Below are 19,901 nucleotides of genomic sequence, written 5' to 3'. Positions count from 1 at the left end.
TGCTGAGAGGCATGTCGAGTCCATGGAATATTTTATATTATGACACAAGTTGCGGGAAAAAGACAAAAATTTTTTTTTTAATGCACAAAGTTGTCACTAAATGATATATTGCTCAAACATGCCATGGGAATATGTGAAATCACACCCCAAAATAAATTCTGTTGCTTCTCCTGAGTACGGGGATACCACATGTGTGAGACTTTTTGGGAGCCTAGCCGCGTACGGGACCCCGAAAACCAAGCACCTTCAGGCTTTCTAAGGGCGTAAATTTTTGATTTCACTCTTCACTGCCTATCACAGTTTCGGAGGCCATGGAATGCTCAGATGGCACAACCCCCCCAAAAAAAATGACCCCATTTTGGAAAATAGACACCCCAGGCTATTTGCTGAGAGGTATAGTGAGTATTTTGCAGACCTCACTTTTTTTGTCACAAACTTTTGAAAATTGAAAAAAGAAAAAAAAAATACATTTTTCTTGTCTTTCTTCATTTTCAAAAACAAATGAGAGCTGCAAAATACTCACCATGCCTCTCAGCAAAGAGCTTGGGGTGTCTACTTTCCAAAATGGGGTCATTTTGGGGGGTTTTGTGCTATCTTGGCATTTTATGGCCTTCAAAACTGTGATAGGTAGTGCGGAGTGAAATCAAAAATTTCCGCCCTTAGAAATCCTGAAGGCGGTGATTGGATTTCGGGGCCCCGTATGAAGCTAGGCTCCCAAAAAGTCCCACACATGTGGTATCCCCGTACTCAGGAGAAGCAGCAGAATATATTTTGGGGTGTAATTCCACATATGCCCATGGCATGTTTGAGCAATATATCATTTAGTGACAACTTTGTGCAAAAAAAAAAAAAAAAAATTGTCACTTTCCCGCAACTTGTGTCAAAATATAAAATATTCCATGGACTCAACATGCCTCTCAGCAAATAGCTTGGGGTGTCTACTTTCCAAAATGGGGTCATTTGGAGGGGGGGCTTGTGCCATCTGGGCATTTTATGGCCTTCAAAACTGTGATAGGTAGTGAGGAGTGAAATCAAAAATTTACACACTTAGAAATCCTGAAGGCGGTGCTTGGTTTTCGGGGCCCGGTAGACGGCTAGTGATAAGAAATATTTTAAAGAATTACAAGTGATATCAACATTTGCCTTGTTCCTTATATGCTTTTTTCTAGCTAAAATGGCGCTGACTTATTGTTTATGCAATCTGCTTAGTTCCGACCAACACCTACAACAATATTTAAAGAACTAGCAAATGTTTACCATATTAGGGCATATTGTGTAAAGGACACTGTTTTTGACAATAAAGCTGACGATGCACCATGAGTCACCAGTGTGCCTTAGCCAATGGTAGCTTGCCAAATACTGTTATAAAATGACATGTGTAAAAGGGTTCCTGTATGACTCTGTTGAATCTACTTGCTGTGTACAGAGCTCATCCAAATGTACCGGTACATTTGTAATAAATCTGTCTTCTAATCAACATGACCGGAGTTGACTGATCAGTGAGAGAATGGAATTTTACAGACATCATGGTCCTTTCGAGCCGGAAGTAAGGATTAGGTGGTGGATCGAACGGTTCCGTCCAAAATATCGGTGAGTATCAGACTCCTTCTCGCCGAGACCTAGGTCCTCCCACTCAAGTTAAGTGGTAAAAAGAGGCTGGTCGGTTCCGGGATCCACACCTGACTTCTACTCCTGGACTTCTGATCCAGTCCTCCGAGTCTGTGAAAGGTAAGACAGATTTTTTTTCTTTTCTCTTCTTTTCTTTTCTTTTCTCTTCTACTCAAGGTGATTTGGGTTTTTATTCCGGCACTGTAAGTTGATTATAAAAGATCTAAGTGACACAGGGGCCGAAGACAGAGGCACTTGGGGACGTTGCCTATGGTAAATAGACGTAGCCCGCTGTCCGAGACAGATTAAAAAAATTGAAGGTACCGAAAGATGATAGATGATTGATAATTGTTGTGAATAGTGACTACACGTAATATGGATAGATTACAGAGAGTCACAGTGGCCATTTCAGGTTTTTTCCTAACTTAGTGGTGGTTGGGACAAACAGGAAGTGAATGTACGAGCAGGAATCAATCTAACTTGATCAGAAACACTGCCCATAGATCGATCGTTTTTTCTCTTTTTCTCTCGAGAGCAATATTTGCTGCACTGTTCCTTTTGCTGCATTTGTTAAATCATGAGACTAACTCTCGCTCTTTCCTTCTCATGTTTAACATTACTGCTAACTTTGTGTGGGGAGTCTAATATTTCTGCTTTACTGTGATCCAAGGGTTGCTAGTCTGGTGGTTTACAGGTTGATAAGAGGCCTGCTTTATGATCTGTCTGGCTGCAAACTTGTGGTTAAAAAAAAAAAAAACTGGACTCACTCACTCCTTTCCCCCCCCCTCACGGACACCTAAGTGCACTTCCTCTTTTGTGTGTGTGTAAAAAAAAAAATTCTGATCAGAACGCTAAGAATACTGTTTGTTTTGACCAACTGTACTTTGTAGTAAATAAGGTAAAGGTATAAGTTGTTTTTTATGTATATGTGTGTGTGTGTGTGTATGTGTGTGTATATATATATATATATATATATATGTATATATGTTTATTTCCTGTTTGGAGAGTTTGGACTTTGTTTGCTGTTTTATATAGATTCCGGCAAAGTTCGAGAGTAGAATTACCAGTCTTGTATTCTAAACTCAAGGAAAAAAAACAGAGACATGGGGAATAGTTAGTTAGAAGGAGATAAGAAATGTATGCATAGCAAATAACCAAAATCTGTTAAATATTGTGCTAAGTGGGAAAGGAAGTTGAGATTCAATGGTAAACTAACTGTGACCCAAAGATAAAAAAAAGAAGTTTGGATTAGAAATGGTGGAATACTAGTTTGAGAAGGAGAACAAAAGAGAAATGCCAAGCCCAACTGCCCCTAGTGGACAAAGAGGCAGACAAAACGGTCAGCCCCTAACTATGACTGTTTTTAAACCATGGACTGAGAGCGACGTGCAGAAGGCTACTGAGCATATTAAACATCCTAAGTTTGGGGCCCCAGAAATCATTGAAAATATGGAAGGTCTGAGGAACAGTTATAGGCTAAACGGGGTCGAAGTGGAAAGGGCCTTAAGGAGGGTTCTAGGATCAGATTGGGCATCAGTAAAGGGAAATTGGGACCCCTGTGTAGCCACAGTGCCCCCTCAACAAAGAGGGGAACCACTGGCCCTTGATAGCAAAGATTTGACAGACAGATTGACTGCCTTCTATCAGAGATGCAATCTCCGATGGGTATAACGAACTGACTGGCAAAAGATTAATATGACTAAAGGATGACAAGGAAAGTGTCAGTGATTATCTAAATAAACTACGAGAAGTTTTTAAAGTGTTCTCTGGGCTCCCCAAAGCTGAGGATGTGAATAGTGCATATAAACAACAGCTAAAGATAGCTTTTGTTAATGGATTAAAACAGGATCATAAGGATTACATTGTTAAAAACTTGGTTACTTACTGAACTGCATCAGTTTTAGATGTTTTGCAATATGTTAATCATTCTGAGAAGTATTTGAAAGTGATGGAAAAAATGTGAAAGTAAAGGTTTTTGTGCAAGGTGATGAAGGAGATACCCCCTTAAGAAGGAAGCAGAGGAGGGTATAGCCCCCAGAGGAGGGTATAGCCCCTGTAATAGAATGGTACAGGATTTACAAGCTGCTAACTAGGCAGTTATACCGAGGGCATAAGGTAAATAAAACTAAACTCCAGTTGTGGTAACAGCAGGTCAAATACTTAGGGTATAATATTTCAAAAGAAGGTCGACACCTGGATGAGGAGAGAATTTGAGCCCTCCACCAGGTGCCGAAGCCAGAAACAAAGAAACAAATGATGTTTTTTTTGGCCATGACAAATTTTTGTAGAACGTGGATTTCTGGGTATTCAATACTGACCGCGCCCCGTTGGTCCATACATTTGAGCCCAGCACGACACCTTTACTGTATGACAATACTTTTGACACAACCTCACTTAACAATACAGAGATGTACTACATTAAACCCATCCACACTAATACCACTTCCTACTGATGGTCATAAACATGACTGTACTGCTGTCATCGCTGAAAAGGTACTGCCATGAAGTGATTGAAAAGATGTACCGTTATCTAACCCTGACATGACACTTTTTGTTGATGGCTCCAGTATGAAAAATCCAGATGGCACAAGTGTAACTGGATATGCAGAAGTGACACATGACAGATCAGGAAATCATAGAGATAGATCATACAGTCCTTACTGATATACAGCAAAATATATCCCCTGGGAGAAACAATATTGGAAAACAAAAGGTTGCACAATAATAGATAACATCTACACATCACCTGAAGGAAAGCTGGTATTGTCAAAATCCTTATTTAGGTATGCAGTAGTATTGACACATGGAGTAACTCATGTGTCAAACAGGGGGATGACTGAGATGTTAAATAAGGTATGTACAGCCTATGGCTTCACAAAGTACTAAAAAAAAAAAACCTTTTTGTTCTCAATGCATTATATGTGCAAGACACAATGCTCAGGGAGGCATAAGACCACGGAAAGGGAAGTTCCCCACACCGCAATATCCATTCCAACACATTTGCATGGATTTTATTGAATTAGACAAATGTGAAAAGGAAGAAATATTGTTTGGAAATCATTGATGCATTGACCACATGGGTAGAGATATAGTGCTGACGCCTTAACAGTATCCAAAGCCTTACTAAAAGATATAATTTCATGATTTGGGATACCAGAGAAGATTTATAGCGATAATGGTCCACATTTTGTAAATCAGACTATAAAACACCTAACAGAAGTGATGGGTATAGAAGTAAAAGAACGACTGTGCATATCACCCTCAGTTAGCAGGGCTCGTAGAAAGACATAATGGGATATTAAAGAGCAAGCTAAAAAAGGCTATGGAAGAGACAGGGAAAAATTGGATGTACTGTCTCCCACTAGCTATTTTAAGCATACACATCACCCTCACTAAAGAGGGGCTGAGTTCATTTGAAATGATGTATGGTAGACCTTATAAACTACCTTTATTACCAAATGAAACTCACACAGAGGAAGGATAGAGAACCTTAGCAGAATACATGTCAAGGTTATTAAAACAGAAACAAATTAACCAAGAGTGTTCCATTCCAGAAGGAGAGCCTATAGGAGAAGACAAAGTACAAATCGGGTGCTCATCAAGGTGATCAGAAAGAAGCATTGGCGCTCCCCTAAGTGGGACGGGCCATATCAAGTACTCCTTACTACTCCCACTGCAGTAAGAATTGCTGAAAGGAGTATCTGGATTCACCAATCCCACTGTAAAAATGTAAATATAGGCAGAGTAGGGACAGAGAGACTGAAGGAGGGGGAAAGTCCAAATACAAAGGGAGGCAGATAAAAGGTCTGCTTGTCTCAACCTTGGTGAAGAAAAGGCCCTATCTAGGCCCCCCTCACTTCAGATAGGATGGTAGGGATTTTGTTCCTTGTGGGAGCATTGGTGACTCTAGGAGAGGCCTCTATACGGGGAGGTAGGAGACACGGCAGGATAGTGGAACCAATCAATTGGGAAGAGACAGGAAGAGCATTGAACCTCACCTTTGTTGAAGGAACCACCAGTACTATACAGGTGGATTTCTGCCAGATGACAGATTGTGGAGATAAGGTAGAAGCAAGTAAACTGACCTGGGCAGATAAATACGTGTGCTACCTGGCTGGAACTACCAGGTGTACTATTTGGGATTCGGTCATGTGGACAACTGCAGCAGGATTGGGGATATGAGATCCCAGCAGCAGGAGATTTAAAGAATAGATTAACCATAACTAAAGCGGCCCACTCTCCCTGTACAGAATCAAAGAATTGCAATATATTATTGATTTCCCTGAAGGACCTAAAACTAGAGGATCAGAGGTTATATCGTATAGGAGCTTGGATATCAGGAACTGACCCTTTGGGAAAATTCTTTCTTGAAGTCAAACCAAAGAATAAGACAAACAAGAAGAAAGAATTAGATAACGAGGACCGATTTAAAGTAGAGGTATTAGGATCCACAGTGAGATTCACCAATCTCACAGCGGAAGAAGCTATAACAGGATAAGAATGAATGGTTAATATATACTGCTAACACCCTTAAAAAAGAGAACTGCTGGGTCTGTGCAGGGGCCAGACCCCAGCTGGCTACAGTGCCTTTTCCCTTAAATAACAATACAGATCCAGATGGTTTAGAGTGTATGCTAAAGCTATATCAAAAAACATACAAACCTGACACCAACACTCCCTGTCACACATTAAGTTTATTGTTTCCCCAGGTTCAGAGACCTCAGATACCCCCTGCTGTCACAGCATACCCTGGCAACTTTGCTTGCTTTGCACTTCCAGGGAATGCGAGTGGCACAGATTTGGGGTCTTTACCGGATGACTACTGCATGGAGAGGATTAACAAAATTGCAAAGGGAGAGGGTGACAACTAGGTTGAGCACGACACCCAGAGGGCGGACGTCTGGTGGTTATGCGAAGACAAGAGGCTTAGAGCAAGCATCCCAGCCAATTCCCGAGGGGATTGTGCCCTGGTACAGCTGGCAATGCCTCTGCGCTTACTGTCAGAGTCCCCTTGGAAGAAGGGTCACCGGAGGAGCAGAAGGGACACCTCTCCTGCGGGGTCTTTTGACCCTCAGATCTATATAGATGAGATTGGGGTTCCGTGTAGAGTGCCGAGCGAGTTCAAAGCTAGGAATCATGTGGCAGCTGGATTTGAGTCTCTTCTCTGGTGGGTGACAGTAAAAAAAAAATGTTGACTGGATTAACTATATATATATATATATATATATATATATATATATATATATATATATATATTATAACCAACAAAGGTTTGTAAACTACACCAGGGATGCAGTTAAGAGATTGACAAAGCAATCAGCCCCTACCTCTCTGAGGCATAGCAGAATAGGATGGCATTAGATATGGTCCTAGCAGAAAGAGGAGGGTTCAGTAAAATGTTTGGTGGTATGTGGTGCAACTTTTATTTCTAACATTACAGCTCCTTTAGGAACCGTGACTAGAGCCCTCGAAGGATTGACAGCTTTATTGAATGAATTAGCGGAAAACTCAGGTACTGATGATCCATTCACAATTTGGTTTGAAGGTTGGTTTGGGAAATGGACTGGACTTGCCAAGGTCAAGGACTTGCTAAGGTCTGAAAACCCAGTTGTGGAACGGACTTGCATTGAAGTAATAAATTGAGGAAGCAAATATAGATATCAGAGGAGGGAATGATAAGAAATATTTTAAAGAATTACAAGTGATATCAACATTTGCCTTGTTCCTTATATGCTTTTTTCTAGCTAAAATGGCGCTGACTTATTGTTTATGCAATCTGCTTAGTTCCGACCAACACCTACAACAATATTTAAAGAACTAGCAAATGTTTACCATATTAGGGCATATTGTGTAAAGGACACTGTTTTTGACAATAAAGCTGACGATGCACCATGAGTCACCAGTGTGCCTTAGCCAATGGTAGCTTGCCAAATACTGTTATAAAATGACATGTGTAAAAGGGTTCCTGTATGACTCTGTTGAATCTACTTGCTGTGTACAGAGCTCATCCAAATGTACCGGTACATTTGTAATAAATCTGTCTTCTAATCAACATGACCGGAGTTGACTGATCAGTGAGAGAATGGAATTTTACAGACAGCTAGGCTCACAAAGTCCCACACATGTGGTATCCCCATACTCAGGAGAAGCAGCTAAATGTATTTTGGGGTGTAATTCCACATATGCCCATGGCCTGTGTGAGCAATATATCATTTCATGACAACTTTGTGCAAAAAAAAAAAATTGTCACTTTCCCGCAACTTGTGTCAAAAAATAAAATATTCCATGGACTCAACATGCCTCTCAGCAAATAGCTTGGGGTGTCTACTTTCCAAAATGGGGTCATTTGGGGGGGTTTTGTGCCATCTGGGCATTTTATGGCCTTCAAAACTGTGATAGGTAGTGAGGAGTGAAATTAAAAATTTACGCCCTTAGAAATCCTGAAGACAGTGATTAGTTTTCGGGCCCCGTACGCGGCTAGGCTCCCAAAAAGTCCCACACATGTGGTATCCCCGTACTCAGGAGAAGCAGCTGAATGTATTTTGGGGTGCAATTCCACATAGGCCCATGGCCTTTGTGAGCAATATATCATTTGGTGACAACTTTTTGTAAATTTTTTTTTTGTCATTATTCAATCACTTGGGACAAAAAAAATAAATATTCAATGGGTTCAACGTGCCTCTCAGCAATTTCCTTGGGGTGTCTACTTTCCAAAATGGGGTCATTTGGGGGGGGTTTGTACTGCCCTGCCATTTTAGCACCTCAAGAAATGACATAGGCAGTCATAAACTAAAAGCTGTGTAAATTCCAGAAAATGTACCTTAGTTTGCAGACGTTATAACTTTTGCGCAAACCAATAAATATACGCTTATTGACATTTTTTTACCAAAGACATGTGGCCGAATACATTTTGGCCTAAATGTATGACTAAAATTGAGTTTATTGGATTTTTTTTTATAACAAACAGTAGAAAATATCATTTTTTTTCAAAATTTTCAGTCTTTTTCCGTTTATAGCGCAAAAAATAAAAACGGTAGAGGTGATCAAATACCATCAAAAGAAAGCTCTATTTGTGGGAAGAAAAGGATGCAAATTTCGTTTGGGTACAGCATTGGATGACCGCGCAATTAGCAGTTAAAGCGACGCAGTGCCAAATTGGAAAAAGTCCTCTGGTCTTTAGGCAGCCAAATGGTCCGGGGCCGAAGTGGTTAAATAAAAAAAAAAAAAATAGCAAAGTGAGTGTTCCAGCATCACCAGCGGGTGATGTTCCAAGATTAGATTACTGACAATGAAAAACCGTAATGGGGTTGGCTGGTACACAACAATTCCTGGATAAAAAAAGTACTGAGCTAGAAGGGTGTACTCTTTCTATGCATCTTAAAGCGATATTAAAAGCAAAACCAAAAATGTTATATCTTGCACTGTACCAATCATTAAATATGGTGGCTGCTTCTGTTTTCTTTTTTTAGGCTTTTTTCCCTCTGTTTTCACCTGGGGATCTGGCCAGTATTACAACTCCTGTGTTAGAGTGCCTATGTTCTAGATGAGGGAGCACAGTGACACCTTTGGACAGCAGCACTGTCTATCTGGCGGGAAAGGGGTGTTAGATGTACCAGCATATTTAGATACACTAAACAAATTTAAGTTAAACTCCAGCTAACACTTTATAAGAAGTTACAGCAACAGTTTTTTTTGGCATTGGCAACCAGCCTCTGACACAGCCAACAGGTATCGGTGAAATTGGTCAGGCCAGCACGGCCCATCTCTGGATTACATGCTTTTGACCCATATATGGTTTTACATACTTTTCAAGACTGTTGTTTTCAAAGACAAGGGAGGAACTTACCCCAGAATCCTTGACCTGTGGACTTAATCACAAACTGATAAGTATCAATATGATTATTAGAATTATCACTTTATTTCTTGAGTTAATCCCCTTTTTAATGCATGCCAATATTCTGTTTGCTTTGTTTGCAGCAGCTTGGCATTGCATGCCATTGCTGAGCCTATCATCTACTAGGATCCCCAGGTCCGTTTCCATCGTTGATTCCCCCAGAGGTTCTCCCCCCAGTGAGTAGATTGCATTCATATTTTTGCCACCCAAATGCATTATTTTACATTTTTCCACATTAACCACTTGCCGACCGCCTAACGCAGATACACTGCGGCAGAATGGCACGGGCAGGCAAAATCCGATCGGACCCCCCCCGGTGCCCGAGGCGGTCAGCTTGTGTCTGGGAGCGATGGGAGGTGAGGGGGATACCATCCATTCGTGGACCCCCCTCGCGATCGCTCCCAGCCAATCAGATTCTTCCTCTGCTGCTGTATAGTAAACAGCAGCAGAGGAAATGGTGTCATCTCTCCTCGGCTCGGTATTTTCCGTTCCGGCGCCGAGGAGAGAAGACATCCGAGTGAGTGTAAAACACTACACACACAGTAGAACACGCCAGGCACACATTACACCCCCGATCACCCCCTGATCACCCCCCAATCACCCCCCTGTCACACTGACACCAAGCAGTTTATTTATTTTTCTGATTACTGCATTGGTGTCAGTTTGTGACAGTTAATGTGGTAGGGCAGTTAGTGTTAGCCCCCTTTAGGTCTAGGGTACCCCCCTAACCCCCCCAATAAAGTTTTAACCTGTATTAGTGTCACTGGTGACGCTAGTTAGGGAGGTAAATATTTAGGTTCGCCGTCAGCGTTTTATAGCGTCATACTACCGAATAAAGGTTTTAACCCCTTGATGTCCCCCTAGTTAACCCTTTCACCAGTGATCACCGTATAACTGTTACGGTGACGCTGGTTAGTTCGTTTATTTTTTTATAGTGTCAGGCCCCTCCGCCTGACCCAGCCCAGCCCACCCAAGTGCAGTATTGATCGATCACTGTCACTTACAAAACACTAAACGCATAACTGCAGCGTTCGCAGAGTCAGGCCTGATCCCTGCGATCGCTAACAGTTTTTTTGGTAGCGTTTTGGTGAACTGGCAAGCACCAGCGGCCTAGTACACCCCGGTCTTAGTCAAACCAGCACTGCAGTAACACTTGGTGACGTGGCGAGTCCCATAAGTGCAGTTCGAGCTGGTGAGGTGGCAAGCACAAGTAGTGTCCCGCTGCCACCAAGAAGAAGACAAACACAGGCCCATCGTGCCCATAATGCCCTTCCTGCTGCATTCGCAAATCCTAATAATTGTGAACCCACCACTTCCCCCATTCACATCCCCAACCAAATGCAGTCGGCTGCATGAGAGGCATTTTCTTTAGGTCCTCCCAATTACCCATACCCAACGAACCCCCCAAAAAAGATGTTGTGTCTGCAGCAAGCGCGGATATAGGTGTGACACCCGCTATTATTTTCCCTCCTGTCCTGACAATCCTGGTCTTTGCATTGGTGAATGTTTTGAACGCTACCATTCACTAGTTGAATATTAGCGTAGGGTACAGCATTGCACAGACTAGGCACACTTTCATAGGGTCTCCCAAGATGCCATCGCATTTTGAGAGACCCGAACCTGGAACCGGTTACAGTTATAAAAGGTACAGTTACAAAAAAAGGTGTAAAAAAAGAAAAAAACAAAAAAATATATAAAATAAAAAAAAATAGTTGTCGTTTTATTGTTCTCTCTCTCTCTATTCTCTCTCTATTGTTCTGCTCTTTTTTACTGTATTCTATTCTGCAATGTTTTATTGTTATTATGTTTTATCATGTTTGCTTTTCAGGTATGCAATTTTTTATACTTTACCGTTTACTGTGTTTTATTGTTAACCATTTTTTTGTCTTCAGGTACGCCATTCACGACTTTGAGTGGTTATACCAGAATGATGCCTGCAGGTTTAGGTATCGTGTTGGTATCATTCTTTTCAGCCAGTGGTCGGCTTTCATGTAAAAGCAATCCTAGCGGCTAATTAGCCTCTAGACTGCTTTTACAAGCAGTGGGAGGGAATGCCCCCCCACACCGTCTTCCGTGTTTTTCTCTGGCTCTCCTGTCTCAACAGGGAACCTGAGAATGCATCCGGTGATTCCGCCAGCTGACCATAGAGCTGATCAGAGACCAGAATGGCTCCAAACATCTCTATGGTCTAAGAAACCGGAAGCTACGAGCATTTCATGACTTAGATTTCGCCGGATGTAAATAGCGCCATTGGGAAATTGGGAAAGCATTTTATCACACCGATCTTGGTGTGGTCAGATGCTTTGAGGGCAGAGGAGAGATCTAGGGTCTAATAGACCCCAATTTTTTCAAAAAAGAGTACCTATCACTACCTATTGCTATCATAGGGGATATTTACATTCCCTGAGATAACAATAAAAATGATTAAAAAAAAATGAAAGGAACAGTTTAAAAATAAGATAAAAAAGCAAAAATATAATAAAGAGAAAAAAAAAAAAAGCACCCCTGTCCCCCCCTGCTCTCGCGCTAAGGCGAACACAAGCGTCGGGCTGGCGTCAAATGTAAACAGCAATTGCACCATGCATGTGAGGTATCACCGCAAAGGTCAGATCGAGGGCAGTAATTTTAGCAGTAGACCTCCTCTGTAAATCTAAAGTGGTAACGTGTAAAGGCTTTTAAAAATGTATTTAGTTTGTCGCCACTGCACGTTTGTGCGCAATTTTAAAGCATGTCATGTTTGGTATCCATGTACTCGGCCTAAGATCATTTTTTTTGTCATCAAACATTTGGGCAATATAGTGTGTTTTAGTGAATTAAAATTTAAAAAAAGTGTGTTTTTTCCCCAAAAAATGCGTTTGAAAAATCGCTGCGCAAATACTGTGTGAAAAAAAAATGAAACACCCACCATTTTAATCTGTAGGGCATTTGCTTTAAAAAAATATATAATGTTTGGGGGTTTAAAGTAATTTTCTTGCAAAAAAAAATAATTTTTTCATGTAAACAAAAAGTGTCAGAAAGGGCTTTGTCTTCAAGTGGTTAGAAGAGTGGGTGATGTGTGACATAAGCTTCTAAATGTTGTGCATAAAATGCCAGGACAGTTCAAAACCCCCCAAATGACCCCATTTTGGAAAGTAGACATCCCAAGCTATTTGCTGAGAGGCATGTTGACATGTTGAGTCTATGGAATATTTTATTTATATTTGACACAAGTTGCGGGAAAAAGACACATTTTTTTTTTTTTTTTGCACAAAGTTGTCACTAAATGATATATTGCTCAAACATGCCATGGGAATTTGTGAAATTACACCCCAAAATACATTCTGTTGCTTCTCCTGAGTACGGGGATACCACATGTGTGAGACTTTTTGGGAGCCTAGCCGCGTACGGGACCCCGAAAACCAAGCACCGCCTTCAGGCTTTCTAAGGGCGTAAATTTTTGATTTCACTCTTCACTGCCTATCACAGTTTCGGAGGCCATGGAATGCGCAGGTGGCACACCCCCCCCCCCCCCCAAATGACCCTATTTTGGAAAGTAGACACCCTAAGCTATTTGCTGAGAGGTATAGTGAGTATTTTGCAGACCTCACTTTTTGTCACAAAGTTTTGAAAATTGAAAAAAGAAAAAAAAAATGTTTTTTACTTGTCTTTCTTCATTTTCAAAAACAAATGAGAGCTGCAAAATACTCACCATGCCTCTCAGCAAATAGTTTGAGGTGTCTACTTTCCAAAATGGGGTCATTTGGGGGGGGGGTTGTGCCACCTGGGCATTCCATGGCCTCCGAAACTGTGATAGGCAGTGTAGAGCGAAATCAAAAATGTATGCCCTTAGAAAGCCTGAAGGCGGTGCTTGGTTTTCGGGGCCCCGTATGCGGCTAGGCTCCCAAAAAGTCTCACACATGTGGTATCCCCATACTCAGGAGAAGCAGCTAACTGTATTTTGGGGTGCAATTCCACATATGCCCATGGCCTGTGTGAGCAATATATCATTTCGTGACAACTTTGTGCAAAAAAAAAAAAAAAACGTAGTCACTTTCCCGCAACTTGTGTCAAAATATAAAATATTCCATGGACTCAACATGCCTCTCAGCAAATAGCTTGGGGTGTCTACTTTCCAAAATGGGGTCATTTGGAGGGGGGGCTTGTGCCATCTGGGCATTTTATGGCCTCCAAAACTGTGATAGGTAGTGAGGAGTGAAATAAAAAATTTACGCCCTTAGAAATCCTGAAGACAGTGATTGGTTTTCAGGGCCCCGTACGCGGCTAGGCTCCCAAAAAGTCCCACACATGTGGTATCCCCGTACTCAGGAGAAGCAGCTGAATGTATTTTGGGGTGCAATTCCACATATGCCCATGGCCTGTGTGAGCAATATATCATTTAGTGACAACTTTTTGTAAATGTTTTCTTTTTTTTTGTCATTATTCAATCACTTGGGACAAAAAAAAATAATATTCAATGGGCTCAACATGCCTCTCAGCAATTTCCTTAGGGTGTCTACTTTCTAAAATGGGGTCATTTGGGGGGGGTTTGTACTGCCCTGCCATTTTAGCACCTCAAGAAATGACATAGGCAGTCATAAACTTAAAGTAAATTCCAGAAAATGTACCCTAGTTTGTAGACGCTATAACTTTTGCGCAAGCCAATAAATATACGCTTATTGACATTTTTTTTCCCAAAGACATGTGGCCGAATACATTTTGGCCTAAATGTGTGACTAAAATTGAGTTCATTGGATTTTTTTATAACAAAAGTAGAAAATATAATTTTTTTTCCAAATTTTAGGTCTTTTTCCATTTATAGCGCAAAAAATAAAAACCACAGAGGTGATCAAATACCATCAAAAGAAAGCTCTATTTGTGGGAAGAAAAGGATGCAAATTTCGTTTGGGTACAGCATTGGATGTCCGCGCAATTAGCAGTTAAAGCGACGCAGTGGCAAATTGTAAAAAGTGCTCTGGTCAGGAAGGGGCTAAATCCTTCCGGGGCTGAAGTGGTTAATCCTCATTTGCCATGTAGTTGCCCACCTCATTAATTTGTTCAGATCTACTTGCAAGGTTTCCACATCCTGCGGAGAAGCTATTTCCCTGCTTAGCTTAGTATCGTCTGCAAATACAGAGATTGAACTGTTTACCCCATCCTCCAGGTCGTTTATGAACAAATTAAATAGGATTGGTCCCAGGACAGAACCCTGGGGGGACCCCACTTTCTAGCCCTGACCATTCAGAGTACTCCCCATTTATCACTACCCTCTGAACTTGCCCTTGTAGCCAGTTTTCAATCCATGTACTCACCCTATGGTCCATGCCAACGGACCTTACTTTGTACAGTAAACATTTATGGGGAACTGTACCAAATGCTTTTGCAAAATCCAGATACACCACATCTTCGGGCCTTCCTTTATCTAGATGGCAACTCACCTCCTCATAGAAGGTTAATAGATTGGTTTGGCAAGAACGATTCTTCATGAATCTATGCTGATTACTGCTAATGATACTGCTTTCATTACTAAAATCTTGTATATAGTCCCTTATCAAGAGCTTGCATACTATTGATGTTAGGCTAACTGGTCTGTAATTCCCAGGGATGTATTTTAGCCCTTTTTTAAATTCTGGTGCTACATTGGCTTTTCTCCAATCAGCTGGTACCATTCCAGTCAGTAGACTGTCAGTAAAAATTAGGAACAATAGTCTGGCAATTACTTGACTGAGTTCCCTAAGGCCCCCCCGGTGCAAGCCATCTGGTCACGGTGACTTATTAATGTTACGTTTTTCAAGTCTATTTCTTTGCTTTTCTCCGCTATGTTTCTTTCGTGTTCTATCTTAGCCACCCTAATTGGACCCTTACATTTCTTGTTGCATTCTTTGTAGTTTGAATGCTGATGATGATCCCTCAGCCTTGTATTTTTTAAAGGCTTTTTCCTTTGCTTTTATATGCATTTTTACATTGGAGTTAAACCACCCAGGACTTTTGTTCGCTTTTTAAATTTATTTCCCAATGGGATGCACTGGCTAATGCCCTTATTTAATGTTCTTAAAGCAAACCCATCTCTCCTCCATGTTCTTTGTTCTTAAGATTTTATCCCAATTAATATCTTTTAGCAAGGTTCTTGGTTTAGGGAAGTTGGCTCTTTTGAAATTCAGTGTCTTTGTATTCTCCTTATGTTTCCTATTTGTGTGATTTATACTGAAGCTAATTGACCTGTAATCGCTGTTTCCTAAATTGCCCCGTATTTCCACATCTGTATTGTTGGTAATCAGTAGGTCTAGTAATCCTTTGTTTCTAGTTGGTGCGTCTACCATCTGAACCATGAAATTGTCCTGCAAGACATTTAGGAACTGGCGAGCCTTAGACGAATGCATGGTTCCTTCTGCCCAGTCTATGTCTGGATAATTAAAATCCCCCATTATGATGCCATCCTTGCCGTTAATACAAATTGTGATAGGAGGTCCATCTCCCCCTCTCCCTCACGTTAGGGAGCCTATAGCATACTCCCAGTATTACTTTCCCCATAGTTTCATCCCTTTGGAGCTCTACCCATAAAGATTCCACCTCCTCCCTAGCTCCCTTAGTGATGTCATCTCTCACATTCACTTGTACATTATTCTTGATATACAGGCATACCTTTTTTTACCCTCTCTATCCCTGCGATAAAGGAAATACCCTTGAATGATTGCCAGCCAATCATGAGAGCTCTTGAACCAAGTCTCTGAAATTCCCACAAAATCTAAATCCTCCTCGTACAACAGTATCTCTAGTTCTCCCATCTTGTCCGCCAGGCTCCTGGCATTGGTGAACATGCCACGTAGTTTAGACCGGTCGCATACTGTCTTCTGGGTGTTCAGAGGTTGCAAATAGGACTTGTTACTGTACTTACCTCGGGTTTATGTGCTTTAGTCAACCTACCACTAATGCCCCTAATACTACCCTCTGGAATATGTTTTGTGCTGACTATCTCTACCCCTGGACCCTCCCCCCTGTCGCCTAGTTTAAAAGCCCCTCTAACCTTTCGCCCATCTTCACTCCCAGCAGATCTGCACCCTCCTCATTTAGGTGCAGTCTGTCCCTTCTATAGTGCTGGTGATGGACTGAGTAGTCAGCTCAGTTCTCCAGGAATCCAAACCCCTCCTTACTACACCAGCTCCTCAGCCACCTGTTTACTTGACTAATCTCCCTCTGGCTTTCTGGTGTGGCTCGAGGTGCCAGTAGTATTTCTGAGAATACTACCTTGGAGGTCCTTTTCCTCAATTTAGCTCTTACAGGAAGTCCCTAAAATCGTTCTTTAGGACACTTCATCTTCCTCCGACTTTGTTATTGGTGCCAACGTGCACAGTGACAGTCGGGTCTTCCCCAGCCCCTCCCAGTAATCTGTCCACCAGATTCATTATGTGCCAAAGCCGAGCGCCTGGTAGACAGCATACAGTTCGGCTCTTCAGGTCTTTGTCACAGATTGCCCACTCTGTCCTTCTAAGAATTGAGTCCCCTACCACCAAAATCTGTCTTTCCTTTCCCTTCGCTTCCCCCCCCACTCTCACTGGAGGAGTTCTTCCCCTGGCAGCTAGGGGAGTCCCTCAGCTCCAGCGGTGCTGGTCCCTGACTGATTTCACCAATGTCTCTCAAAGGGGCGTACTTATTGGGATGTTCCAGCCCAGGATCGGTCTCCTTGGCACTTTCCCCTCTACCCCTGCTGACTGTCACCCATCTACTCTTTTCTAGTGCTTGCACCTCTTTGTCTCCACCCGCCTCTGTGCTGGCCCCTGCCGGCACCTGCCAGGTATGTTTCCAGCTCTCCTTTAGTATGGAGGGTCTTCTCAGTGCTGACAGTTTCTTCCCTAGATTCAGAACCTGGGCTTCCAGGGAAACAATGTGCTTATATTTTGCACATCAATATTCGCCCTCAATCGGATGATCAAGGAACACATACATGCTGCAAGATGTATACCGAGTCACATCTCCACACCCGCCGGGCATCGTACCTACTAATTTAATGTTGATTGGGGATTATACCCTGTCCAAATTAACTAACAACTAGCTTCCTGACACTAATACTCAACAATACACAGGTACTCAACAATACAAATCACGTGTACTCACAGCCCGTGTGTACTCAGTCCACGTGCACTCGCAGCCCACGTGTACTAGCAGCTACCATCCACCCTAATACAATCATCTGCTTGTCCACAATTTTTCCAATGCAGATCGGGAGAACCATTGATATCATCTTATAGCTTCCACTTTTGTGGTTTGACTTCATTCATCCTCCCTTTTTGAATATTAGTTCAACCTTGATTTATCACTTGGGTCACTCTTCATAGGTCGTTTAGACCTGGGGATATCATCCCAGCTTTATTACAGCATTTTTACAACTCCTGCAACTTGGGTGGAATTGCACCACCTGTCCAGAGATGTTCCTTTTGTTTTTATAGCTTCAATGCATTGAATTGTAGACTTTTTCTTTTCCTTCACCCACTTTCTCTGCACTAATTTTGTGCAGATATTCACACTGTCACTATAAGTTTTATACGCTACCACCACTCTACCACTATTACTACCTTTTAGAGGTATTCACTTCTTTTCATTATTTGATCCACTGATAGTTTTGTTCCACCATCACTTCACAATTTTGTTTTTACCTCACTCTTCTAAGTGGTGCCCACTGTATGTTTCTTTTGTTGTTGTGCACTTTTCTCACGGTCACGTCAGCAATCCTCATTGGAGCAGAGGATTTATTTTGAATATTCTTTGCTTCTTTCACTTCCCATAATTTCTCCCCCTCCTTTTGAGGGGCACAATTACATATTGCACTTTCTTCATCACATCCTTGTATGTTACACTCATCACAATCCCTAGTTTGCATGATGCTAATACATGTTCTATTTTTATAGCATTCAAAATCTCTAGTTATATATCACATTAATATACACTTTTTAGTACCCAATATCTATTGTCCCATGCTCTCTACATTTATACGGTGTATACTTCAGTCAGTATATCAATATAATTCTATATACTTTAAATTAAATTTTATTTTGTGTACTAAACAGTAAATATACTATTTTATGATAAACTTTCAGGTGCTCTGGTCCCTCTGCTGCATCCTCCGTTTGTGGGAGAGCGCCACTCGATCTGTGACCATTTGTAAGCCCCACGGGTCGGTCTTGCCTTCTTTTGGGGTGCAGGTTGGGACGACTATCTAATGGAGTCCAGGACCACAAGTGGGGGATTTTTCAGTTTTTTTCTACGTTTTTAAAGAAGTCTCCGGATAAACGAGCTCACATGGTATTGAGGGTAAATATTAGTGATCATCATGAATCTTATAGAGCAAATATATCAAATAATTTATATATAAAACTGTTTATCACCCTTTTGATGCCCCTGCAGAGCTCTAAGGACCCCCTGAGGAAGACCACGACCCTACAAGGTTGAAATGCATTGGGGTCTTCTCTAAATACCAGCAAGCATCAACATAGCTACAACCTTACAGGCAGTAGCTGTACGCATTACTCCCTGTAATCTATTGTGTAACAATTTATTGTTTGATTTGTATATTTATCTAGCATGTCTCGTTCTTTGTAAAACCGGAGCTCATGTTTTTAAGCCTTGTACTTTCTAAAATCTTGTTCAGAGTATTTTGTTAATAAAAATTATATACTTTTTTATAAAAACCTCTACATTCTTTCAATGACTGCTGCTAAAAAACCCCATGGGGAACTTCCCACTTCTTTTTATTACAGCATTTTTACAACTCCTGCAACTTGGGTGGAATTGCACCACCTGTCCAGAGATGGTCCTTTTGTTTTTATAGCTTCAATGCTAATGTATGTATGATGTTTTTTTAATGTCTTTTTATTAATTTTGACACCAATACATTTTTTTTGTTAATCATGTATGGTGAGTGAAGTTCCATAGATATGTGCTACCACAGGGGTTTGAGCTATTACAGGTTATTTCAAGTTTGTCACTTATCCGGACTGCTGATTTGTTTTGTTTGCTACATGCTCCTTACCCCTGTACTCTATACATTATGTTGTATTGGATAATATTAACCACTTCACCCCTGGAAGAATTCATCCCCTGCCTGACCAGAGCACTTTTTGCGATACGGCACTGCGTCGCTTTAACTGAGAATTGCGCTATCATGCGGCGCTGCACCAAAACAAAATTGACGTCCTTTTTTCCCCACAAATAGAGCTTTCTTTTGGTGGTATTTGATCACCTATGCGGTTTTTATTTTTTGCCCTTTAAACTAAAAAGAGCGACAATTTTGAAGAAAAGCAATATTTTTTAATTTTTGCTATAATAAATATCCCCAAAAAATATATAAAAAAAACAAATTTCTTTCTCAGTTTAGGCCCATATGTATTCTTCTACATATTTTTGGTAAAAAAAAATCGCAATAAGTGTG

The 19,901-nt window shown here is 41.3% G+C and overlaps 1 long non-coding RNA gene across 1 annotated transcript; it reads left to right on the top strand.

The window, feature by feature from the left end:
- The first annotated feature begins 1,089 nt into the window (after positions 1-1,089).
- On the top strand, positions 1,090-19,133 carry LOC141127433 (uncharacterized). The gene is made up of 3 exons (XR_012241555.1): positions 1,090-9,678; positions 18,571-18,784; positions 18,878-19,133. It is a non-coding gene; the product is annotated as an uncharacterized lncRNA (long non-coding RNA).
- The last annotated feature ends 768 nt before the right edge of the window (positions 19,134-19,901 follow it).

The sequence above is a fragment of the Aquarana catesbeiana genome, linkage group LG02 (assembly GCF_042186555.1).
Source record: "Aquarana catesbeiana isolate 2022-GZ linkage group LG02, ASM4218655v1, whole genome shotgun sequence".
Classification (NCBI taxonomy): domain Eukaryota; kingdom Metazoa; phylum Chordata; class Amphibia; order Anura; family Ranidae; genus Aquarana; species Aquarana catesbeiana.
The sequence above is the reverse complement of the archived record's forward strand: the minus strand, read 5'-3'. Positions and strand labels throughout refer to the sequence as shown.